Source organism: Symphalangus syndactylus, chromosome 6, assembly GCF_028878055.3.
Source record: "Symphalangus syndactylus isolate Jambi chromosome 6, NHGRI_mSymSyn1-v2.1_pri, whole genome shotgun sequence".
Classification (NCBI taxonomy): Eukaryota; Metazoa; Chordata; class Mammalia; order Primates; family Hylobatidae; genus Symphalangus; species Symphalangus syndactylus.
The window spans coordinates 118893785-118920904 of record NC_072428.2 but is presented as its reverse complement, the minus strand read 5'-3'; the positions used below and the strand labels follow the sequence as shown (position 1 = coordinate 118920904).

The 27120-nt window shown below is 44.4% G+C and overlaps 1 long non-coding RNA gene across 1 annotated transcript in view; it reads left to right on the top strand.

Annotated features, from left to right (window-relative positions):
• The window catches only part of LOC134736918 (uncharacterized), a 48673-nt gene extending 28204 nt beyond the window's left edge, over positions 1-20469 (top strand). Inside the window, exons 2-3 of the long non-coding RNA XR_010121407.1 lie at positions 19989-20074; positions 20321-20469. This is a non-coding gene — a long non-coding RNA (uncharacterized lncRNA). The remainder of the gene's footprint in view (positions 1-19988; positions 20075-20320) is intronic.
• The last annotated feature ends 6651 nt before the right edge of the window (positions 20470-27120 follow it).

Sequence of the window (27120 nt, the reverse complement as noted above, 5' to 3'; positions counted from 1 at the left end):
TGTGATTCCTTCTATATGAAATTCAAAAGCAGATAAAATTAATCTATGATGTTAAAAATCATAATAGGAGTTACAGTGGGGGTGATTTGTGACTGGGAGGAACATGAAGGGGGGCATCAGGGAATGCTGGTAATGTTCTCTTTTTTTGATCTGGAGCCTGAGTTACACAGGTGTACTCCGTGAAAATTATTTGAATGGTACATTTATGATTTGTGCATTTTTCTATTTTTGTTATAATTTGATTAAATTTTTTGAGATGGAGTCTTGCTCTGTCACCCAGTCTGGAGTGCAGTGGCGCAATCTCTACCTGGTACAACCTCCGCCTTCCAGGTTTAAGCGGTTCTCCTGCCTCAGCCTCTTGAGTAGCTGGGACTACAGGTGCACGCCCCCATGCCCAGCTAATTTTTGTGTTTTTGGTAGAGATGGGGTTTCATCATGTTGGCCGGGCTGGTCTGGGACTCCTGACCTCGAGTGATCCACTCGCCTCAGCCTTCCAAAGTGCTGGGATTACAGGCATGAACCACCACAGCCAGCCTATAGTTTGATTATTTTTTTTTTAAGTTAATTAACTAGCTGGGTGTGGTGGTACATGCCTGTAATCCCAGGTATTCAGGAGGCTGAGGCAAAAGAATCACTTGAACCCTGGAGGCAGCGTTTGCAGTGAGCCAAGATCAGCACCACTGCACTCCTGCCTGGGTGACAGAGACTCCATCTCAAAAAAATAGGCCTGGTGCGGTGGCTCATGCCTATAATCCCAGCGCTTTGGGAGGCTGAGGCTGGTGGATCACAAGGTCAGGAGATGGAGACCATCCTGGCTAACATGGTGAAACCCCATCTCTACTAAAAATGCAAAAAATTAGCCGGGCTTAGTGGCATTCCCCTGTAGTCTCAGCTACTCAGGAGGCTGAGGCAGGAGAATCGCTTGAACCCGGGAGGCGGAGGTTGTAGTGATCCGAGATCGAGCCACTGCACTCCAGCCTGGGCAACAGAGGGAGACTCCATCTCAAAATTAAATTAAATTAAAAGTTAATTAACTAGCCAGACTAGTTACACTAGTGTACACTAGGTACACTGGTGTGTACCTGTAATCCTAGCTACTTGGGAGGCAGAGGTGGGAAGATTGCTTGAGCCCAGGAGTTCAAGTCCAGCCTGGGCAACACACTGAGACCCCTGTCTCTTAAAAAAAAAAAAAAAAACAGTTGATGAAAAAAATAATTGTTTAGCGGCCTTGTGCCGCTTTGGTCATATGTTTTGCTCTCTCTTCTTGTGACCAAGCCCTGGCAAGTTTAAGACTCTATTTGTGACCACAAAGCTAAGGGGTCCTTGCAGGGGTGAAGGTTATGATCTCAGCTCCAAGATAACTGGTCCTGGAACCTAAACCAAGGGTGTGGGCAGGCCTACCCTTTTGCAAAATACTAGCTTTCTAGGCATTTGTAAATTTTTTTCAGTTTTGTTTGTTTGTTTGTTGTTTTTTCCAGTTTTTTTCTTCTCATTCTGGAAGCGGAAGAGAAGTGAGAAAAGGCAGTGAGAGTGGCTCACATGAGACGAAGTTTGTGAAAACACCTTGCAAACTGCAGGTTTTCTCATTACAAAGCAGTTTTTAATAGTGGGCAACGATAAGTGGGAGAACTGGGTTTGGGAAGCAGAAAGGGTGAGGAAAAATAGAAAAAGTCATAATGAAGAGCGTCCCTCTGGTGATACCTTTTTTCCCTCCTCGCACCTGCCTTGGATCCAAGAAGAGCTTCCCCTCTTTGCTACGGTCAGCTCCTGGCGTCTGCTCCCCTAGCCAGGCGGAGTCCCGCTCCTTACCGCGAGAGGGCGATATGGCCACACTGAGCTGGGACCCAATTGCAGAATTGAGAGTCGGAGTGCGTGAGCTGTGGCCTGGGTTTAATCTGGCTTTGAGGGCTAGACCCCCGACTGGCCAAACCCTCCTCTGTCTCCTCCTGCCCCAAGCCAAGCCATGGATAAACTGTGGAGCAGAAGAGCAGGGAGGCATTTCGCAAGTTGCATTTCATCTCTGGCGCATTGAAATTTAGGGCATGGGGTTGGGAAATTTGAGGGTGTTTTTTTTTCTTCCTGTGGTCTCATGGAGAATAAAATGTGCATTGCCTCTGCAAAGGGCTTGAAGACCAGGGCCAGGAATCCAGGTCCTTCTGGACCAGGGTCATGGGGGCTTTCAAAAGTGGAATGTTGGCCGGGCGCGGTGGCTCACACCTGTAATCTCAGCACTTTGGGAGGTCGAGGCAGGCTGATCACTTGAGGTTGGGAGTTCAAGACCAGTCTGGCCAACATGGGGAAACCCTGTCTCTACTAAAAATACAAAAATTGGCCAGGCGTGGTGGTGCGTGCCCGTAATCCCAGTTACTCAGGAGGCTGAGGCAGGAGAATCGCTTGAACCCAGGAGGTGGAGGTTGCAGTGAGCAAAGATCGCACCACCGCACTCCAGCCTGGGTGACAGAGCAAGACTCTATCTCAAAAAAAAAAAAAGAAAAGAAAAGAAAAAAGAAATGAAGTAGAATATTGACACAATAGGCTTTTTAAAAAAACAACATTTTCCCCACTGTTGAATGGTTTTCTCCTTCACTTTTCCTCTCCCAGTGTTGCAGCCCAGTGACTTCCCTTCAACAACCCCACTTCAATCACACACATCAGAGCCAGAGGGGACCTAAAAGACCATTTGCTCCTGTGCTGCTCAAATTACGCCCAATTGTCACTAGCACCAGAATCAGCTGTGCTTGTTAAAATGCACATTCCAGGACCCTCACTCAGACGCCACTGGGTGGGTCAGAAACCTACATTTTAAATGGGCACACCCCCTCCTCCAGTATATACGTGTGGTTATCCATGCGCACTAAATTTTGAGAAGTTCTTTAGTTCAGCTCTTTCCATTTACAAGGGAGAAACAAATCTCAGAGGTCAAGTGTCATGCCCAAGGCTATCCAGCAGATTGGCAGCATCACTAGGACTGAAATCAAGACCCTGTACCCTGACCTCACATCAGAGTAAGTTTTTACTCCATGTTTCTGAGAGCCCTAGAGTTTTGAAGAGATGCTTCAGACGTTCTGCAAATATTTAATTGCAAAGTGACCTGTTTAAAAGAAAACAGAAATTTGGCATTTGCAACTTCTTCTTATGTGAATCAGGATTTTAAAAAATCTTGTGGTTGCAAGGATCAGCCATCATGTTCATTTAATGTTATTGAGATTACTGCAAAAGTCCTACCTTTATTATTGGCTGACTTAGATAAAATAAACGATTGAAATGCCACTTTTATTTGTTTTATCTATTGGAATTCTTTTTAAAGTTTCATTTGACAAAGCAATTCTACTGCTCTATATAAAATGTATTGGGCAATCACTAACTCTGAGAACACAGTGTTAAGCACTGTGGAAATACACAAAAACCACCCAAGTGAGAAGAAACAGAAGCTGTTTATTCAGAGCTTGCTTTAGCCAGGGACTCAGCCACCACCACTCGCATTTGTCAGAGACTCAGGCAGGTAGGGCTGTGCAAAGCTTTCTAGTGAAAAAAGGGACGTCTTCAGCTATGCCTTGATTGGAGCTTTTTGGCATAGGAAAGCTACAGGTAGGCTGACTAGAAATGGAGCATCCAATGTGATTGGATTGGGGACCATATTTGTCTTTCTGTGCTTGGTCCTGAGTTGGAAATGGGGGCAGAAGTTAGGGCAGCTGCACTTACTGACTTGGTCAAGTTCTGACTGTTCTGGGCTGATTGCTGCAGAGGCTGTGGTTTGGCTTCCTGGATGGTTGCTGCAGAGGTTGTGGGCCAGAGTTCTATTGTCATATATGATCTGGCCATTGTCTGTTTGTATTTTCAGTCTCTCAGCCTTATCTGCATTACTTCATTTAAGCCCTTTCACAACCCCATGAGATTAATAATATTATTATTTCAGCTTTATGAATGAGAAATGGAATTGCAGAAAAGTTAGGTAACTTGGCCGAAGTCAGACAGTTATAAAGAGGTAAAGATAAAACTTGAACCTAGGCAGACTGATTTCAGAGCCCTGGGTTTCTGTCTCAGCTTTACAGGAAAAAAAATTATAGAAACTGACAAACTGTCTAAAAATTCCCATGAAAATGCAAAGGAACTAGATTAGTCAAAACATCTTTGAAAGAGAATAACAAAGTTGGAGGGCTAACACCACCTGATTTCAAGGCTTCATATAAAATAATAGTCATCAAGATGAGGTGCTATTAACATCATGATAGACAGATCAAATAGAACAGATCAAATGGAACAGAATAGAAAGTTCAGACACACATACACACACATATACAATTGATTTTTAAAAAGACCCAAAGGCAATTAGAAAGGATAATTTCTAATGAATAGTTTCAGTGAGTTGGGCTAGAACAATTGGATAGCTATATGCAAAAAAAGAAAAAAAGAACTTCAATTCATACCTCATACCATAAAAATTAAGTCAAAATCGATTATGCACCTAAGTGTAAAATCTAAAACTATAAAACTTCTAGAAAACATAGAAGTAAAATCTTTGTGACCTTTAATTAGATAATATGTCTTAGATATTACACTAAAAGCACAGTTAATAGGAAATAAATTTGATAAATTGGACTTCATCAAAATTAAAAACTTCTTTTCCTGAAAAGATACTATGAGAAGAATGAAAAGACCAGCCACTGACTGGGAGAAAATATTTGCAAAGCCCATATCTGATAAAGGATGTGTATCCAGAATATATAAAGAACTTTGGAAATCAAATAAGAGCAAAGAATTCAATTTTTTTTCAAAAAGTAGGCAACAGATCTAAACAGATATTTCACCAAAAAAATGGATGACAAATAAGCACATGAAAAGATGTTCAACATTATTGCACATTAAGGAAATATAAATTAAAATCACAATCAGAAACTACTGTATACCTACCTATTAGATGTCTGATTAAAACCATGTGTTAATAAGAGTGTGGAGGAACTAGAACTCTCATACACTGTTGGTGGGAATGTAAAATGATAAAACCACTTTGGAAAACAGCTGATCAGTTTCTTAAAAAGTTAAACATACTTACCATATGATCTAGCCTTTCCACCTCTGTGTATTTACCCAAAAAAAGCACATATTCATACAAAGACTTGTACACAAATGTTCCTAGTAGCTTTATTGTTTTCTTCCTCAGCTTTATTGAGGCATAATTGACAAATAAAAATCACAGCAGTTCTTTTTTTAAGAGATAGGGTCTTGCTATGTTGCCCAGGCTGGACTCGAACTCCAGGGCTCTAGTGATCCTCCTGCCTCTGCCTCTCAGGTAACTGGGATTACAGGCAGGTGCCACCACACCTGGCTTGAAGCTTTATTTTATTTATTTATTTTTTTGAGACAAAATCTCGCTCTTTTGCCCAGGCTGGAGTGCAGTGGCGCTATCTCGGCTCACTGCAAGCTCTGCCTCCCGGGTTCATGCCATTCTCCTGCCTCAGCCTCCTGAGTAGCTGGGACTATAGGCGCCCGCCACCGCGCCCGGCTAATTTTTTGTGTTTTTTTCTTAGAGACGGAGTTTCACTGTGTTAGCCAGGATGGTCTCGATCTCCTGACCTCGTGATCCGCCCGCCTCGGCCTCCCAAAGTGCTGTGATTACAGGCGTGAGCCACCGCACCCGGCTGAAGCTTTATTTTTTAATTGAATTTTATTTTTTTTTTTTTGAGACGGAGTCTCGCTCCGTCACCTAGGCTGAAGTGCAGTGGCATTATTTTGGCTCACTGCAAGCTCCGCCTCCTGGGTTCATGCCATTCTCCTGCCTCAGCCTCCTGAGTAGCTGGGACTACAGGTGCCCGCCACCATGCCCGGCTAATTTTTTGTATTTTTTAGTAGAGACGGGGTTTCACTGTGTTAGCCAGGATGGTCTCGATCTCCTGACCTTGTGATCTGCCTGCCTCGGCCTCCCAAAGTGCTGGCATTATAGGCATGAGCCACCGCATCCGGCCTGAATTTTATTTTTTCTAGAGATAGAGTCTTGCTGTGTTGCTCAGGTTGGAGTACAGTGGCATGATCGTAGCTCACTGCAGCCTCAAACTCCTGGGCTTAAGTGATCTTCCCACCTCAGCCTCCTGTATAGCTGGGATTACAGGTGCAAGCCACCATGCTGGGCTAATTTTTTAATTTTTTGTAGAGATGAGGTCTTTCTATATTGCCCAGGGTGGTCTCGAATTTCTGGCCTCAAGCCATCTTCCCACCTTGGCCTCCCAAAGTGCTGGGATTACAGGTGTGAGCACCTCACTGGTCTGCAGTTTTATTTTTGGTAGCTAAAAGCAGTAACCAATCCAATGACTCAATAAATGAATGGCTAGACAAACTGAAGTATATTCATATAATGGAATGACCTCAGTAAGTGAACATTTTTTCAGTAACAGCTTTATTGAGATATAATTCACATATGTAAAAATTAGCCATTTTAAATATGTAATTTTGTAGTTTTTAGTATATGTATGGGGTTGTGCAATCACCATCACAATCAATTTGAGAATATTTGTATTACTCCACAAAGAAATTCTGTACCCTTTGGCAGTCACCTTCATTGCCTCCAACCAGCCTCACTCTGACCTAGGCAACCACTAATCTACTTTCTGTCTCTATTTGCCAATGCTGGACATTTCATATAAAAATGGAATCAGGCTGGGCATGGTGGCTCGTGCCTATAATCCCAGCACTTTGGGAGGCCAAAGTGGGCGGATCACTTGAGGCCAGGAGTTCAAGCCCAGCCTGGCCAACATGGGGAAACCCCATCTCCACTAAAAATACAAAAATTAGCTAGGCGTGGTGGCACATGCCTGTGATCCCAACTCCTTGGGAGGCTGAGGCAGAAGAATCGCTTGAACCCGGGAGGTGGAGGTTGCAATGAGCTGAGGTTGTGCCACTGCACTCCAGCCTGGGTGACAGAGTGAGACCCTGTCTCAAAAAATAAAAAATAAAAATAAAAATAAAAATAAATAAAAATGGAATCTTACAATATGTGGGGTTGGTATGTGTGTGTTTGGCTTCTTTCACTTAGCTGAATGTTTTCGAGGTTAATCTATGTTGTGGCACGTATCAGTGTTTCATTTCCTTTTATGGCTCAATAATATTTCACTGTATGGAGAGACCACATTTTGTTTATCCATTCCTTAGCTGATGGACATTGGAGTTCTTTTCACATGTTGGCTATTATAAATAATGCTGCCACTGGCCAGCTGCCATGCCTCACACCTGTAATCCCAGCACTTTGGGAGGCCAAGGCGGGCAGATCATTTGAGGTCAGAAGTTTGAGACCAGCCTAGCCAACATGGTAAAACCCTATCTCTATTAAACAAAATACAAAAATTAGCTGGGCGTGGTGGTGGGCGCCTGTAATCCTAGCTACTCTGGAGGCTGAGACAGGAGAATCGCTTGAACCCAGGAGGCAGAGGTTGCAGTGAGCCGAGATCGCGCCCCTGCATTCCAGCCTGGGTGACAGAGTGAGACTCCGTCTCAAAAAATAATAATAATAGGCCGGGCACAGTGGCTTACGCCTGTAATCCCAGCACTTTGGGAGGCCGAGGTGGGCGGATCACAAGGTCAGGAGATGGAGACCATCCTGGCCAACATGGTGAAACTGCATCTATACTAAAAATACAAAAAATTAGCCAGGCGTGGTGGCGCATGCCTGTAGTTCCAGCTCCTTGGGAGGCTAAGGCAGGGGACTCACTTAAACCCAGGAGGCGGAGGCTGCAGTGAGCCAAGATCATGCCACTGAACTCCAGCCTGGCGACAGAGCAAGACTCCGCCTCAAAAAAAATGTATAATAATAAATAATCCTGCTATGAACATTCATATACTGGCTTTTGTGTAGACACATGTTCTCATCTCTCTTGGGTATATACACTTAGGAGTGAAATTTTGGGGTCAAAAGTTAACTCGATGTTTAAATGTTTGAGAAACTGCCAGACTGTTTTCCAAAGTAGCTGCATCATTATAAAAGCCTACTCACCAGCAGGGTATGAGAGTTCCAATTTCTCCCTATCCTCACTAACACTTGCTTTTGTCTGTTTTTTAAATTTTTGTCATCTGAATGGGTGCGCAGTGGTATCTCATTGTGGTTTGTTTTTAGTAACAGCTTTATTGAGAGATAATTCAAATAGCGTACGACTCGCCCACTTAAAGTACATGCAGTAATGTGGATAGATTTTAAAATAATTAGACCAAGTGAAATAAACCAGACAAGAAAAGAGTAAGGACTTTTGAATAAAAGCTATGTTAACTGGAAATAAAAGAATAAATATTGTACGATTGTATTCCTATAAAATTCTAGAAAATACAAACCAATCCATAATTACAGAAAGCAGATAAGGGAAAATGGGGGGTTGGGGAGAGAGTTTAGGGGAAGTTTCCAGGAAGAAGGGATCACAGGAGGACACAAGGAAACTTTTAGGGGCTGATATTTATTTTCATTATCTTTTTTTTTTTTTTTTTTTGACAGAGTCTCACTCTATCGCCCAGGCTGGAGTGCAGTGGCACGATCTCAGCTCACTGCAACCTCCACCTGCCGGGTTCAAGTGATTCCTGTGAACCACCGTGCCTGGCCTATTTTCATTATCTTGACTGTGGTCATGGTTTCACGGGTGTATATGTATGTCAAATCTTATCCCATTACACTGTAAACATGTAGTTTACTGTATGTCAATTATACCTCAGTAAAGCTATTTTGAAAGAATACAAAGGACTCTACAATATTCTGTTACCTCTCCTTTGTCATGTCACTATACTTTTACCCTGAAAGCTCCCTCCAAACCATACCCCTTAAAATTTATTTTGTTTTATACCCTCACCAATGTCCTCCAGCTTCTCCCACGCCACATTGCTCCATTCCAAGGCATCCCCTGTTTCCAGCCACATTCACTGGTGTTCCTCTTCCTGGGCTTCCTAGGTCCCCAGGCTTCCTGGGTTCAAGCACAAACTCTGGAGATGGCTGCTTGGGTTCCAATCCTGCTTTTTCTGTTCTGACCTTAAGCAAGTCTATCATCCTTTTTATGCCTCACTTTCCTCATCTATAAAATGGGCATAATCCTCATACAGTTGGTGCGATGATTAAATGAGTTAATAATATATGTAAATGACTGAATGGAAAAACTGGGAGAGTCAAAAGTGAGCAGAGGCTCTCCATTTCTACTTTTGTCACAAACCGCATTAAATTGTAAATAAGGCCCTTCTTTGCTTGACTTCAGGCAGCAGATTGTCTAGAAGCTTATGGACAGCAATTTCTCTGACAAGACAAAGTGGATATTTTATACCAGGGGTTGGCAAACTATCGCCCATGGGCCGAATTTGGCCCAGTCTGTTTTTGTATGGTGCAAACTAAAAATGATTTTTAAAGAGTTATAAAAGAAAAAATGTGGTCTGTAAAATCTAAAATATTTACTACCACCTGGCCTGTTGGAGGAAAAGTTTGCCAAACTTTTTTTTTTTTTTTTAAGAGGGAGTCTTACTGTGTCGCCCAGGCTGGAGTGCAGTGGCATGATCTTGGCTCACTGCAACCTCTGCTGCCCTGGTTCAAGCGATTCTCCTGCCTCAGCCTCCCGGGTAGCTGGGATTACAGGCACCTGCCACCGCACCCAGCTAATTTTTTTTTGTAGTTTTTAGTAGAGATGGGCTTTCACCATCTTGGCCAAGCTGGTCTTGAACTCCTGACCTCATGATCCACCCACCTCGGCCTCCCAAAGTGCTGGGGTTACAGGCGTGAGCCACCGCTCCCGGCATAACCTCTGTTTTATACCATTAACTATGAGATTAACAAAAACCTTTACCTTTGTGCAGAAGGTTAAAAAAAAAAAGCGTAGTCAAGGAAAAGGAGATATGTTACCTCTTCATACACTTCTACAACCATGGCATTGCAAAAAATAAAAATAACCACCTTTAAAAAAAACCTTATTTAAATTGCTGTTAAAAAATAATAATATATGTAAGATGATTAGATCAGTTCCTGGCATATGGTAAACATAGGTAAGTGTTCAGTATTTATTTTTGAAGCAAAAATGAGGATTTGTCAAAAATTGGGTGAGCAGCTACTTATGGAGGATAAAAGAACCTTTCAGGCTGTTTGGGAAAAGCTTCATTCTAAGTTTCTTCTTTGTAAGAGGACCTATTGCTGCCAGCGCTTCTCTTGCTAACAATTCTGGTGGGTGATTTGTCTTTGTTCTGCATTTCCTTCCGTGGCTCCTGTAGACATTGAGGGTTGGGTAAACCTGTTACTAAGGGGAGATACAAAAGTAGTGCAGAGGGTAAGATTAATCGCATGGAAATGAAATATGCTCTGAGCTTTTGAACATTTGTTACGTGAACCTGAGGAATGAGATGATATACTGAGCACTCCACAAGCTGTCTTTTCCGGTCACTTGTCTGGTCGGAAATTTGTTAACTCACTCCTCCCTGATTCATCACACTGTCAGAAAGCTTGTATAACAAGGAGTCTGAAGCATTCCAGAATCTTTCTTTTTTTAAATAGAAATGAATCTTTCTTTTTTTAAATAGAAATGAATCTTTCTTTTTTTAAATAGAAATATGTTGCCCAGGCTGGTCTCAAACTCCTGAGCTCAAGTGATCCTCCCACTTTGGCCTCCCAAAGTGCTAAGATTACAGGCGTGAGCCACCACACCCAGCCCAGAATCTTAAATTTACTATTGTACTTAGGGACTGCAAGAACTTAAAAGTAAGAGGAATAAAATGATCATGAATATTAGTTAGAATTCGGTTTGATAATAACAGAAAAAACCTAAAACACCAGCTGGGTGCTGTGGCTTACGCCAATAATCGCAGCACTTTGGGAGGTGAGGCGGGTGGATCACGAGGTCAGGAGATCGAGACCATCCTGGCCAACATGGTGAAACCACGTCTCTATTAAAATACAAAAAAGATTAGAGGGGTGTGGTGGTGCAGGCCTGTAGTCTCAGCTACTTAGGAGGCTGAGGCAGGAGAATCACTTGAACCTGGGAGGTGGAGGTTGCAGTGAGCTGAGATTGCGCCACTGCACTCCATCCTGGGCAACAGAGTGAGACTCCATCTCAAAAAAAAAAAAAAAAAAAGAAGAAGAAGAGGAATTATTACATCAGAGTGCAATTAGCAATCTCATATATATATATATATATATATATATATATATATACATATATATATATATATACATATATATTTAGATGGAGTCTCACTGTGTCACCCAGCCTGGAGTGCAGTGGCTGGATCTTGGCTCACTGAAACCTCTGCCTCCCAGGTTCATGTGATTCTCGTGCCTCAGCCTCCTGAGTAGCTGGGACTACAGGCGCGCACCACGATGTCAGGCTAATTTTTATATTTTTAGTAGAGACAGGGTTTCACCATGTCGTTCAGGCTGGTCTCAAACTCCTGACCTCAAGTGATCAGTCTGTCTTGGCCTTCCAAAGTGCTAGGATTACAGGCTTGAGCCACCATGCCCATCCTAATCATAGAAAGTTAATAATAAGATCAATATATAATTAGCATGTGACAAAAAAGCCTGGTTCCTAGTATTTGATTGTTTAAACTGAAAGATTGAAAAAAATCTGTTTGTTAGAAGGGGCATTGTTTAGCATGGATTCTTGGAAGAGGACACTTCTGGAAGGTGGACATAGGCATTGCCCATCCATGTATTGTCCAGGAGGCAGGAAATAACAGCCTTTAAATGACAAAACAACTTATAATGGAGATGTGGAGGCAGGAGGTTGTAACCAATGGGCTGTGAGTACTCTGCAGTAAGTAACCAGTTGGTGAGACCACCTCTATTATAGGATGACTGGCCTAGGCTGTCTTAGCCTCACCTGTTACCACTGAACCCTGGGGCTTCGTCTAATTTCCATGTGTTTTCCATGGCCACTTGGCAGTCAACTTTCTCATTTTCATGGCGACCTGCCGACCAGAGGGAATGTGCTGCAGAGAGAGACTTGTAGGGGAGAGGTGGCTGACCCTGTAACAATCCCGATTCTCATGGTCAATGAGTGAATTGGCAGCCCAGTGTCTTCCTCAGCCTCCTATGTCCCTTTTCCAATGTGAGTCTGTTCTCAGAGTCTGGTCCTCGCTGTGTATTGCCAGGGGTGAGCCTGTGGTCCTTCAGGGTGGAAGGTCTGATCCTGAAAAGTGTGATTGCGTGGCCGGGCACAGTGGCTCACGCTTGTAATCCCAGCACTTTGGGAGGCCGATGTGGGTGGATCATGAGGTCAGGAAATCTAGACCATCATGGCCAACATGGTGAAACCCCATCTCTACTAAAAATATAAAAAATTAGTTGGGTATGGTGGTATGCGCCTGTAGTCCCAGCTACTCGGGAGGCTGAGGCAGGGGAATCGCTTGAACCCGGGAGGCGGACATTGAAGTGAGCCAAGATCACGCCACTGCACCCCAGCCTGGTGACAGAGCAGACTCCATCTCAAAAAAAAAAAAAAGGTGATTGCCCTGAAAGAATCTTTCCCAGCTCCAAACCACTTCCCTTAGATGACATCAATCAACTCTCTGCTGGTTCAAAGAATATGTTGAAAAGAGTGTCAGAGTTAGCTATTTTCATTTTATTATAGATCTTTGAGAACTGCGAAGAGATAGTGGGAGTGTCCTAGAATATATACTAGGTTTGGTATCAAGAGACTGGTCTAAATTCTGTTATTGCCAGTAACTACTTCTAAACCTCTGTTTCCTCATTCATTTGTAAAGTGGAGCAAACTCATAGCTGTCTTGTTTGCCTTAAAGCTTTTAATGCAAATAGTAAAACTCTTTTCTAAGGTAGATTATTATTCTATGAACACCTGTGGTATTCAGAGTTTAATATAAAGAAATACAATCAATATCCGTTATAGTTACACCTTGTCTGTAACTTTTTTTTTTTTTTGAGACGGATTTTTGCTCTGTCACCCAGGCTGGAGTGCAGTGGCGCGATCTCTGCTCACTGCAAGCTCCGCCTCCCAGGTTAACACCATTCTCCAGCCTCAGCCTCCCGAGTAGCTGGGACTACAGGCGCCCGCCACCACGCCCGGCTAATTTTTTGTATTTTTTAGTAGAGACAAGGTTTCACTGTATTAGCCAGGTTGGACCTTGTCTATAACTTTCAAGCAAAATGTCTTACTTGGTAGAATACTCAGCACCTGTACCATGTCAGATAGTTTACAGTACCCAAAGGCACTAAAACATGGTTTTTGTCTTCTGCAAGCTTATGGTTTTTCCCCTAATATGTTCTTTTTTTTTCCGAAATGAAAATAGCTTTTAAAAATTGTAAATATCATATATGCTGGTAGAGAAAAATAGAAAAGTATAAGAAGAAAGTAAAAATCTCCTTAAGGCTGGGCACAATGACTCACACCTGTAATCCCAGCACTTTGGGAGGCCAAGGCAGGAGAATTGCTTGAGACCAGGAGTTCCAGACCAGCCTGGGCAACATAATATTTGTCTTATAAATTAACATAGTGAGACCCTGCTTCTACAAAAAATACAAAAATTGTCCTTGGCTACAGGTGGTGCTTGCCTGTAGTTCCAGCTACTTGGGATGCTGAGGTGGGTGTATCACCTGAGCTAGGGAGGCGGAGGCCGTAGTGATCTGTGATTGCACCACTCCACTCCAACCTGGGTGACAGAGTGAGGCCCTGTCTCAAACAAAACAAAACAAAACTCCTTCAATTCCATTGCTCAGAGGTAATCACTGCACATTTTGTTTGTTTGTTTTTTTGAGACACAGTTTTGCTCTTGTCATTCAGGCTGGAGTGCAATGGCACTGTCTCGGCTTGCTGCAACCTCTGCCTCCCACGTTCAAGCAATTCTCCAGCCTCAGCCTCCCTAGTATCTGGGACTACAGGCTTGCACCACCATGCCCAGCTAATCTTTGTATTTTTAGTAGAGACAGGGTTTCATGATGTTGGCCAGACTGGTCTCAAACTCCTGACCTCAGGTGATCCGCCCACCTCAGCCAAAGTACTGGGATTACAGGCATGAGCCACTGTGCCCAGCCGATCACTGCACATTTTGGTGCTCTCCCTAGCTAGCCTCATTTATAGAAGTGTACAAATGTAATTAGAGGGGGAAAATTGTAATCACCAAAATGTAAGAGGGGAAGGCCTGTGTTTCAATATAATTTTTTTTTTTTTTTTTTGCAGGCGGGAAAGGTAACATACATGCATGATAAATGATTCAAATAGTAAAAAGTGTATAATCCTGTAAAAGGATGTCTTTCTACTTTCCTTGATTTACAGCATCCTTCCCCAGAGGAAACTTGTTACCACTATCTTGTGTTTCTTTTTTGAGAATTCTTTGCTTAGCTCTGTATTCCTTTGGATGAAATTTTAAAATTTTTGTCTTGTAAATTAACACACAGAACAGGCAAGATGGCTCACACTTGTATTCCAGTGCTTTGGAAGGCCGAGGATTTGAGAGGATTTCTTGAGGCCAGGAGTTTGAGACCACCCTGGGCAACACAGTAAGATCCTATTTCTATTAAAAATTTAACAAAGAAGGCTGGGGGTGATGGCTCACGCCTGTCATCCCAGCACTTGAAAGGGCGAGGCAGGCAGATCACTTGAGGTCAGGAGTTTGAGACCAGCCTGGCCAACATGGTGAAGCCGTGTATCTACTAAAAATACAAAAATTAGCTGGGCGTGGTGGTGCATGTCCGTAGTCCCAGCTACTCAGGGAATTGAGGTGAGAGGATTGCTCGAGCCCAGGAAGTCAAGGCTGCCAGTGAGCTGTGATCACATGCCCCTGGACTCCAGCTTAGGTGACAAAGCAAGACTCTGTGTCCAAAAAGTAAAATAAAAAAATAGAAATTTAAAAAATTAACAAAGAAATTAACATACAGCAGTATTGACCCTTTTTAAAAAGTCCTACGAGTTTTAACACGTGCAGATTCTTTTAACCACCTCCACAATCAACATACAGAATGGCTTCATCACCCCTCTAAACTCTGTTAGGCTATCTTCTTTTGAGACAAGGTCTCATTCTGTCACCCAGGCTGGAGTGGCATAATCATGGTTCACTGCAGCCTTGACCTCCCTGGGCTCAGGTGATCCTCCCGTTTCAGTCTTCCAAGTAGCTAGGACTACAGGTGCACACCACCACACACACCTAATTTTTTAAAGTTTTTGCAGAGATAGGGTCTCATGTTGCCCAGGCTTGTCTCGGACTCCTGGGCTCAATCAATCCTCCCATCTTGGCCTCCAAAAGTGCTAGGATTACAGGCGTGAGCCACTGTGCTTGGCTTTATGCTATCTTTTTGTAATTATATCCTCCCCTCAATTCCATATCCCTAGAAATCATTAACATGTCCTTCAACACTATAGTTTTGTCTTTTTGAGAATGTCATATAATAAAATCATACAATATGTAACTTTTTTTTTTTTTGAGACAGGATGTTGCTCTGTTACCCAAGCTGGAGTGCATTGGCACAGACATGGCTCACTGCAGCTTCGACTTCCTGATCTCAAGTGATCCTCTCACCTTAGCCTCCAGAGTGGTTGGGACTACAGGAATGTGCCACCATGTCTGGCTAATTTTTGCATATTTTATAGAGATGGGGTCCCACTACATTGCCCAGGCTGGTTCGAACTCCTGGTCTCAAGCAATCCTCCTGCCTCGATCTCCCAAAGTGCTGGGATTACAGGTGTCAGCCACTGCACCCAGTCAATATGTAAGTCTTGAGACTGGCTTCTCACACTTAGTGTAATGCCTCTGAGGATCATCCCAGTTGTTACCAGTGTCATAATTCATTTTTTTCCATTGTTGACTGGTATCTCATTGTATGAATGTACCAATGCAAAAAGTTTCTTTGCCGGGTGCGGTGGCTCACACCTGCAATCCCAGCACTTTGAGAGGCCGAGGGGGGCAGATTATGAGGTCAGGAGTTTGAGACCAGCCTGACCCACATGGTGAAACCCCATCTCTACTAAAAATATAAAAATTAGCCAGGTGTGGTGGCAGGCGCCTGTAATCCCAGCTACTCGGGAGGCTGAGGCAGGAGAATCACTTGAACCCGGGAGGCAGATCTTGCAGTGAGCAGAGATTGTGCCACTGCACTCCAGCCTGGGTGACAGAGTGAGATTCCATCTCAAAAAAAACAAAAAGTTTCTTTATAGTTTCAGCCACTGAAGAACATCTGGATAATTTCTAGTTGGGGGCAATTATGAATAGCGCTACTATAAACATTCACATGCAGAATTTTGTGTGCACATATGTTTTCATTTCTGTAAATATGTAAGAGTGGGGTTGCTGGGTCATGTGGTAGATATATGTTTAACTTTATATGTTGCCAAACTGTTTTCCAAGTGGCTGTACCATTTTGGATTCCTATCAGAAATGTATGAGAGTTGAAGTTGTTTCACATTCTCGTCAGCACTAGGTATTCCTAATATCTTTTTTTTTCTTTTGAGACAGAGTCTTGCCCTGTTGCCCTGGCTGGAGTGCAGTGGTGCAATCTTGGCTCACTGCAACCTCCACTTCCCAGGTTCAAGCGTTCAAGCGATTTTTTTTTGAGACGGAGTCTCGCTCTGTCGCCCAGGCTAGAGTACAGTGGCACGATTTCGGCTCACTGCAAGCTCCGCCTCCCGGGTTCACGCCATTCTCCTGCCTCAGCCTCCCAAGTAGCTGGGACTACAGGCGCCAGCCACCACACCTGGGTAAGTTTTTTGTATTTTTAATAGAGTCGGGATTTCACCATGTTAGCCAGGATGGTCTCGATCTCCTGACCTCGTGATCTGCGCACCTCGGCCTCCCAAAGTGCTGGGATTACAGGCGTGAGCCACTGCGCCCAGCCTCAAGCAATTCTTGTGCCTTAGCCACATGAGTAGCTGGGATTACAGGTGTGCACCACCAGGCCCAGCTAATTTTTGTATTTTTAGTAGAGATGGAGTTTCACCATGTTGGCCAGGTTGGTCTTGAACTCCTGGCCTCAAGTGATCTGCCCACCTCAGCCTCCAAAAGGGCTGGGATTACAGACATGAGTTGCGATGCCTGGCCTGTTATTTTTTATTTTTATTATTCTATTAAGTCTGTAGTGATATCTCAATTTGTATTTCCCTAATGTCTAATGATGTTGAAGATCTTTTCATGTACTTATTTGTCTTCTATATATTTTCTTTGGTGAATTGTCTGTTCAAGTTTTTTGCCCATTTTTAAATTGGGTTGTTTGTCCATTTCTTATGACTGAATTTTGAGAGTTCTTTATATATTCCAGATGCAAATTCTCTGCCATGTATGTGATTTGCAATATTATGCCTCATCTGTAGTTTATTATTTCATTCTCTTAAAATTGCCTTTTACAGAGCAACAGTTTAAGTTTGATGAAAACTGGAAGAAAATATTTTAATAAACGTTTGGGCTAGAGGTAAAAATTAGTGATCAGTAGAACACCCAAGAAAGGAAACAGCCTCCCTGCACTGTTTGGTGGTGGTAGCTGGCAGGCATCTAAAAACACACCAGTTTTTGAGCACTTCTCTAGCTTTCTCACTGTGTTACTTTCACACTGTGCTATGGTTTGAATGTTTGTGTCCCCCCAAAAGTGATACATTGAAACCTCATCTCCAATATGATGACATGAGCAAGTGGGAGTTTTAAGAGATGAGGTCATGAGGGCAGAGACTCAATCAATAAAATTAGTAACTTTATAAAAGAGGCCCCAGAGAACCGCACGGCCACTTCCACCATGTGAAGACACAGCAAGACGCTGCAATCTATGAACCAAGAAATGGGCCCTCACCAGACATTGCATCTGCCTGTGCCTTGATCTTGGACTTCCCAGCTTCTAGAACTGTGAGAAATTAATTTCTGTTGTGTATCAGCCACCCAGTCTATGGTATCATAGCCCAAATGGACTAAGACACACTGCTTTCTCAAATATTCTTTCTCATAGTCTCAACAACCACTGTGTTAATGTATTGCCTTTGAAATGTTGACATTTTCGGAGACTGTGCCAGAAAGGAGCAAATATCCCTTAAGCCAGGCTTCCATCCTGAATTCTACACACAAGATGAAGAGAAGAAATTCTTTTACTCCTTCCAGAAAGGGGTGAAAGAAGGAAAGAGGAAGCTAATAGGAACAGAAAAGCTGTGACCTGCCCATGTGACCATTCCCTGCCATCTCCAAATGGTCACCAGGCATTTCCAGAAATACCTCATGAATGTTCTGAGTGGCTCCATCTACACGATAGGGAGTTCTACATGGGATTCCTTGCCAGCAGCTCTGATGGCAGGAGGGGAGACGCATGGGAAAAGGAGCTCTGGGGCTGGCAGAAATCTACAAGGATAGTTTTGGATTTCAACAGCCTGTGGCCTTAGCAGTGAATCTGTGTAAACTCTGCTGGGAATCCCAAGAAATGAGGCAGGGAAGGGGTGGGGGTGGGGTCTCTGCTAACTTCTGGTATGTGCATGCATGTATAAATATAAAAGTATCTTTTTTTTTTTTTTGAGACAGAGTCTCACTCTGTCACCCAGGCTGCAGTGCAGTGGCACGATCTTGGCTCACTGCAACCTCTGTCTCCAAGGTTCAAGCGATTCTCCTGCCTCAGCCTCCCAAGTAGCTGGGACTCCAGGCGCACGCCACCACACCTGGCTAATTTTTGTATTTTTTAGTAGAGATGGGGTTTTACCATTTTGGCCAGGCTGGTCTCAAACTCCTGACCTCGTGATCCACCCGCCTCAGATTCCCAAAGTGCTGGGATTACAGGCCTGAGCCACCATACCCCACCAATATAAACATATCTTAAAATTTACATGTAACTGGAACTATGTTACATATGGTTAGAGAGGCCATTTTCCACTCAACCGTATGTCAGCAAATATACAACATTTCATCAAACATAATATGCTATCACCTGTTAAATGCCCTATAAGTTTCGGTGCCATTAAGAAAGAAAAAAATAGGCCGGGTGCGGTGGCTCACGCTTGTAATCCCAGCACTTTGGGAGGCTGAGGCGGGCGGATCACGAGGTCAGGAGATCGAGACCACGGTGAAACCCCATCTCTACTAAAAATACAAAAAAATTAGCCAGGCGTGGTGGCGGGCGCCTGTAGTCCCAGCTACTCGGAGAGGCTGAGGCAGGAGAATGGCGTGAACCCAGGAGGCGGAGCTTGCAGTGAGCCGAGATTGCACCACTGCACTCCAGCCTGGGTGACAGAGTGAGACTCCGTCTCAAAAAAAAGAAAGAAAAAAATGCTGCCAAATAAACTGTGATATGCCATGGAATGTAACAACTGTGAAAATGCATAAAATAATCATTTTAGAATTGGTGGCATATGGTAGTATGCATCATTCTTTGTCATGAGTGCATAGTATTTCACTCTGTGGATGTTTCAGAATTTAACTACCTGTCCATAGGTGTACATAGTGTTTCCATTTTTCACTTATGTAGGCAATACATTGTTAAATAATCTTGTACATCTATCATTGCTCGCTTGTCAGATTACCCAGTTGGAATAAATTCCTAGGAATGTAGTTTTGAGGGTCAGAGGTTACAGATATTCAAAATTTTGGCATAGAGAGTTAGAATGCCCCTCAGCACTCCAAGATGACACCCTTTCCCGCACAACCTTGATAACATAGACAAATCTTTTTCAATATGTAAACTGTTTCCAATGTAATTGAAAAGTGCTGCCATTTTGCTCTTTACTTGCATTTTCATTGACTACTAGTGAGGCTTAACATCTTTTCAGGTATCTATTAGTCTTTTGTGTTTCTTTAGGAGCCTGTTCATATCCCTCATAAGAGCTGCTTTTTACTTATCTATTTATTTATTGACACAGGGTCTTGCTCTGTCACCCAGGCTGGAGTGCAGTGGCGCAATCAGAGCTCACTGCAGCCTGGACCTCCAAGGCTCAAGCAATCCTAGAGCTGCTTTTTGAAAAGGAGACCACACATAGGCAGTTATAGTAGGCAAGTTAGTGATTCTTCAAGAGGAAAGCAGCAGAGTCATAGAAAACAAAGAACACCAGATAGGACAAATGTGTTTTTTAATTTATTTTCGAATTCAGAAACTGTGGTGAAATGAGCAGAATTGCCTGGAAGCTGCTCTGGAAGCTCATTCAAGGTTACCTGGGCCAGCCAGCTGGAACTGCAAGTAAGCCTATTCCTGGTGGAAGGAGCTGTCCCAAGCTCAGCCTCCACAGCATGGGCAGACTCCCTCCTCACATAGGGTGACTGCACCTTCCCACAAGCCCAAGGTCTCCAAATACTGGGAAGCTGGAGTTCCTCCCATCTCCTCTGAACCCCTGGCACCCTACATCCAAGCTGCCCAGCGCCCAAACAACTCATGTGTTCCCCACTCACAGACTGCTTTCTTACATTTATTCCCTAACAAATACAGCAGAACATGGACCTATCCTGCAGATCCAGCCGAGACCCTGACCTTCACATACTTCTCTATGGGACAGAGAATAGAATGGGAGACTCCTGCTTCCCCTTAGCTTGTTGACCCAGCCTTGTAAGATTTCACTTTCCCTAATAAAACCCAATCCTTAGCCCACGCACAGTGACATGTTAAAATTCATCCTAAATCCTGGAACACGTGGGCAATGACCCATAAAGGCCAATGTGCCATGACAGAAACACTAAGTCATACCATCCATCACTCTGTCTCAGTTCCTATTTATTGCTGGCCAGAGAACTAGGATGATCCTCTGAGCAGACATGTCCTTGGAGGATAATTAAATGGGAACTATATAAATATTTCCATAAATTAAACCAAGGAGGTGTATTAAGTTCAGCTGAATCTGGATACCAACTGCTCCCTTTGACCACATCAGAAGGCCTCCTTTTAAAAGACATTAAAAAAATTTTTAAATAACTTTTGCCAGGCACAGTGGCTCATGACTGTAATCCCAGCTACTTGGCAAGCTGAGGTGGGAGGATGGCTTGAGCCCAGGTGTTCAAGGCTGCTGTGAGCTATGACTGCACCACTGCACTCCAGCCTGGGTGACAGAGGCCATATGTCTTTAAAAAAACAGAGAGAGAGAAAATTACTTTTTATTGTGGTAAAATAAAAAAAGGTATAATATAAAATTCACTATCTTCACAGTTTCTAAATTTACAGTTCAGTGTTAAGTATATTCACATTGTCACCAAACCAAAACTGGGTCCATTTGCCAGCATGCAACAGAAAGCCAACACCAAAACACACAGTTTTTGCAGTGAGAAAGGTTTGTGAGTTGACAGACAAAGAGAGGAAGAAATGGTCAAATCTGTCTCCTGGAGCTGGAGGCTGGGTTGGATTTTATTAGCATAGGGTAATGAGGTGTGATCTGACTAGATCCTGCCATATGGTCACCCCAGAGCTCAATCTGATTGGATCATGGGTCCTGCCATAGTGTCTGCTTTTATTTTTATTTTTATTTTTTATTTTAGAGATGGGATCTCGCCATGTTGCCCAGGCTGGTCTTGAACTCCTGGGCTCAAGCAGTCCTTCTGCCTCGGTCTCCCAAAGTGCTGGGGTTACTGGCGTGCACCACCAGCGCCCAGCCTGGTGTTTGCTTCTTAATTTAGCCCGGTTCCTTGGTCCAAGCACTTAGTTGCCATTCATGGTTGCACACGATGTTCATCCAGGCATTGCCCCCTCCAACCTGCAGGGCCATGACCACTGAAAAACAACTCACAACTTTGCTACATAGAAGTTGAACCAGATTGGTGTAATGTGGTTACAACATTGCTGTGCAGCCAGTCCCCAGAACTTCCTCATCTTGCAAAACTGAAACTGTACCCATCAACTCTCCATTTTCCCCTCCCCTCGGACCCTGGCAACCGCCATTCTACTTTGTTTTTGTGAATTTGACTACTCTAGTTACCTCCTATGAGTGGAACCAAATAATATTTGTCTTTTTCCGACTGGTTTATTTCACTAGTATAATGTCCTCTTGGTTCATCCGTGTTGTTGCATGTGTCAACATTTCCTTCCTTTTTAAATGGACTGTGGTGATGGTTGCACATTTCTGTGAATATACTAGAAACCACTGAGTTGTAACACTTTAAGTGGGTGAATTGTATGGTATGTGAATTATATCACAATTAAGCTGTTTAGGGGAAAAAAGAGGGAATTTGTTAGAAAGATACAGACTCATGTAACCCAAAGACAGGGACTAGGCCTGCTGGATGCTCACGGGCTGGGGACTCTGAGGAGGATGCTGGACTAAGCCCTCTGGTTCAGCCCTCTGGCCCAGAGCAGGGGTCCTCACCATGAGTCAAGCCCCTAACTTGTAGCGTCGGTACCACCTGGGAACTCCTTAGAAAAGCAGATCCTTGGGCCACACCCCAGGCCTTGTGACTCAGAAACTCTAGCAGCGGGATTCAGCGGACTGTGGGTTCTTTCTTTCTTTCTTTCTTTCTTTCTTTCTTTCTTTCTTTCTTTCTTTCTTTCTTTCTTTTTTTTTCTTTGAGACAATGTCTCGCTCTGTCACCCAGGCTGGAGTGCAGCGGCGCGATCTCAGTTCACTGCAACCTCCTCTGCCTCCCGGGTTCAAGCGATTCTCCTGCCTTAGCCTCCCAAGTAGCTGGGATTACAGGCGCCCACCACCATGCCCAGCTTTTTGTTTAGTAGAGATGGGGTTTCGCCATGTTGGCCAGGCTGGTCTCAAACTCCTGACCTCAGGTGATCCACCCACCTTGGCCTCTTAAAGCGCTGGGATTACAGGGGTGAGCCAGCGTGCGCAATTTAGCAATCTGTGTTTTGACAAACTCTCTAGGTGCTGGTGACGGAGGCTCACATTTGAGAATCCCTGGCCCAGACCACTGCAGGAAAGCAGGGAAAGTTTCCATCTCGCCTCTGCTCTGCATGTGCATTTCCTCTCTCGTTGCAGACAAGCTGTCTTCCACTGACCATTCACCTCCACATCTCTGCAAAAGTCTTCATGGTAGAAAATGACCACCGACAATTCCTAAGTTGAAATCTCTTTTGGGGCCGGGTGCGGTGGCTTACACCTATAATCCTAGCATTTTGGGAGGCCGAAGCGGGCGGCTCACTTGAGGCCACGGGTTTGAGACCAGTCTGGCCAACATGGTGAAACCCCATCTCTACTAAAAATACAAAAATTAGCCGGGCATGGTGGCGGACACCTGTTATCCCAGGTACTCAGGAGGCTGAGGCAGGGAATCACTTGAATCTGGGAGGCGGAGGCTGCGGTGAGTTGAGATCTCACCACTGTATTCCAGCCTGGGTGACAGAGCAAGACTCCATCTAAAAAAAAAAAAAAAAAAAAACAACTCTTTGGAGCACAAGCCAACCTGAGACCGGCATCTAGTTCCAGTTGCAAATTCCCAGGGAGGAACTCAGGTGATCCGGCTTGCATCAGCAACTTCCTCCAGGCTTTTCCCAATATATCCCTAAATGGAGGAAGCCTGGCCTGGGAAGGCCTATTTCCCAGAAAAGGCATGAGGGAAACAGGAAAAAAAAAATTGTTATCTCTTAGGGAAGACAATAGAAGAAAATCTAGGATGACCAATCATCTGTGTTTGCCTAGGACTTTCCTGCATTTGGCACTGAAAATCCCATGTCAGGCCAGGTGCAGTGGCTCACACCTGTAATCCCAGCACTTTGGGAGGCCGAGGTGGGTGGATCACATGGTCAGGAGATTGAGACCATCCTGGCTAACAAGATGAAACCCCGTCTCTACTAAAAATACAAAAAATTAGCCGGGCGTGGTGGTGGGTGCCTGTAGTTCGCGCTGGGAGAATGGCGTGAACCCTGGAGGCGGAGCTTGCAGTGAGCCAAGATCGCACCACTGCACTCCAGCCTGGGCGACAGAGCAAGACTCCATCTCAAAATAAAATAAAATAAAAAGAAAATCCCATGTCCTGGGAAACCTCTCAGTCCTAAGCAAATAACAATTGGTCATACAAGAACTGAAAAGCTGGCCCAGTGTGGTGGCTCATGCCTGTAATCCCAGTGCTTTGAGAGGCTGAGGTGGGTGGATCACTTGAGGTCAGGAGTTCAAGACCAGCCTAGCCAACATGATGAAACCCTGTCTCTACTAAAAATACAAAAATTAGCTGGGCATGGTGGCGGGCACCTGTAGTCTCAGCTGCTCCGGAGGCTAAGGCAGGAGAATCGCTTGCACGCAGGAGACAGAGGTTGCAGTGAGCTAATATCACGCCATTGCACTCCAGCCTGGGGTGACAAGAGCAAGACTCCATCTCACAAAAAAAAAAAAAAAAAAAAAAGAAAGAAAGAAAGAAAAAAGAACTGAAGAGCCAGCTGGGCATGGTGCCTCACGCCTGTACTCCCAGTGCTTTGGGAGGCTGAGGCGGGAGGATCGCTTGAGTTCAGTTCAAGACCAGCCTGGGTAACATAGAAAGATCTTGTCTCTGCAAAAAATTAAAAAATAAGCCAGGCATGGGGCATGCACCTGTGGTCCCAGCTACTTGGAAGGCTGAGGTGGAGGATTGCTTGAACCCAGAAGGTTGAAGCTTCAGTGAGCTGAGATCTTACCACTGTCCAGCTTGGGTGACAGAGCAAGACCCTGTCTCAAAAAAGCAACCAAAAACCTGAAGAGCTGTGGGGTATGTATGCTTTGACTCTTAGGAAGCGCACAAAGGGAAGAAGAGTTGATGAGATTCTCAGCTAAGGGCATGTGGAGATGTTTAATGTATTTTTGGCCACCGCTGTGACTGGGGTGTGTTAGTGACAGACTGCAGCACTTCCTTGCACAAGGAAGAATTCCCCCGAATGCCAGTGGCTCTCCTGTTGAGAAATTCATCTGTAACAAAATGAAGGCATAGGTATCAACACAGTTGCACATTAGAATCACCAGGGAGCTTTAAAATACCTAGATTGGCACTCCGGACCTAGCCTCAGAGTTTCTGATTTGATTGCTCTAGGAAGGCACCCAGGCATTGGTATTTTTAAAAGTCCCCCAGGTGATTTCACGTGCAATGGGTTGATAGCCGTGATTAAGAATCAGAGCGACAACCAGAGAGGAATGAGTCCTGGAAGGTGGAGTCCTGGAAGGTCAGGATTTGGGCATTGGATTAAGAGGGAAATTGGAGGCTGCAGAGAGATCTAGAATGCTGGAGGACATCGATGAGGGCTTTGAGTTTGTTCGGGGAAAGAGCCTCTGGGGTCTAAATGCAGCAGCGTGGAACCAGAGCAGGTATGTACTCAGTACCCACTAAGCAGAGTGACAGGGAAGGGGAGAGTTATGTGTGGATGTAAATATCTAAATTCTTCAGGAAGCAATAGCTGGCTGGCCAGCAGTTTGGCCCCAGGAAGCAGAAAGCTGCAGGCAGTGTGGTAATGTGACAGTGGTCTAGGGTGCTTGGCTGGTGGGGTAGCCAAGACTTTGTCTTGTTTCCTGACTTGGTAACTCATTAAATACACGATTCCTCCGATGTTCCAAAGGGCTATTGGGTTTTGGTAAAAATCTGTAAATTATTTCCCTTTTTTTTTGGAGACTGAGTTTCGCTTTTGTTGCTCAGGCTGGAGTGCAGTGGCGCCATCTCGGCTTACTGCAACCTCTGCCTCCCAGGTTCAAGCAATTCTCCAGCCTTAGCCTCCCGAGGAGCTGGGATTACAGGCGTCTGCCATCATGCCCGGCTAATTTTTGTATTTTTAGTAGAGACGGGGTTTCACCACGTTGGCCAGGCTGGCCTCAAACTCCTGACCTCAAGTGATCCACCTGCCTCGGCCCCCGAAAGTCCTGGGATTACAGGCGTGAGTCACGGTGCCCGGATTCTGTGAATTATTTCTAAATATTATTTCCTTTTTTTTTTTTTTTTGAGACGGAGTCTCACTCTGTCGCCCAGGCTGGAGTGCAGTGGCGCGATCTCGGCTCACTGCAAGCTCCACCTCCCAGGTTCACGCCATTATCCTGCCTCAGCCTCTCCGAGTAGCTGGGACTACAGGCGCCCCCCACCACGCCCGGCTAATTTTTTTTTGTATTTTTAGTAGAGACAGGGTTTCACCGTGGTCTCGATCTCCTGACCTCGTGATCCGCCTGCCTCGGCCTCCCAAAGTGCTGAGATTACAAGCGTGAGCCACCGCGCCCGGCCTCTAAATATTATTTCTAAGACCAGAAGTTACTGACTCCACATATTTGTAAAACAGTGTTTAATCATTTTATAGCTGTATACAGTGAACCCATTCTAAGGCACTTTCACATTATCTGGTTTTCCTGTGTGTCAGATTGGTAGGTATTATGAGCACCTGCCTCCCAATGCCCCACTTTTTTTTTTTGGAGGGGCATCTAACTCTGTCACCCAGGCTGGAGTGCAGTGGCATGATCACAGCTCAGCTCACTGAAGCGTTGACCTCCCAGGCTCAAGGATCTTCCCACCTCAACCTCCAGAGTAGCTGGGACTACAGGCTCATAACATATTGCCTGGCTAATTTTTTTATTTTTTGCAGAGATGGGGTCTCGCTATGTTGCCCAGGCTGGTCTTCAAGTCTTCGGCTCAAGCCATCCTCCCGCCTTGGCCTCCCCAAGTGCAGGGATTACAAATGTGAGTCACTGTGTCTGGTTCCCCTTTTTGTAGGGGAATCCAGCTTAGGAAGGTAGTTATTTGGCTGGAGTCACCTGGCTGGAAAGAAGTGGTGTTGGGACTGGCACCAAGGAGTCTGGTTTTTAGGACAGCTCTCTTCCTAGTGCTGTGTAAGAGAGTCACTTTTCCCCTTACAGTCAGCGGTGCTTTCTGTATTTGTGGGAGAAGAGCATTGATCCATCAACCTGGTTGTCCAGCAGTTCGGCCAGATCACACCAGCACCAATGCATTGCTCACTACCCTGAAGTATACTTCAGGGCTGGGTATCAATAAACTGGATATAATATGAATTATACAAATTAATCTTTTTTGGGTGAAAGCTACTTTTCTCCCTCCTCTACATCTGGATTCCAAAGAGAAAACCGTCAAGGAAAGCCTTTGAGTGTGACAAGAGAGATGGGGTCAGGGGTAGTTTGGTGCTCGTTTTACTGAATTAGGATTTTTTTTTCCATTCTCTTTCCCTGGGGTTCTCTGTATCATATTTCCTTTTCTGAAATGAATTTCACTCTGTTTATGTTCAGAAGAATGCAGACCTACTTAGTACTTTCCCACCCCAACATGTCTCAACTGTCCCTCAGAAAATCTTCAAGCAAGGCTCCTTGTGGCTGTAGGCAGTTAATTTGTGCTCTCATTGAAACAGGA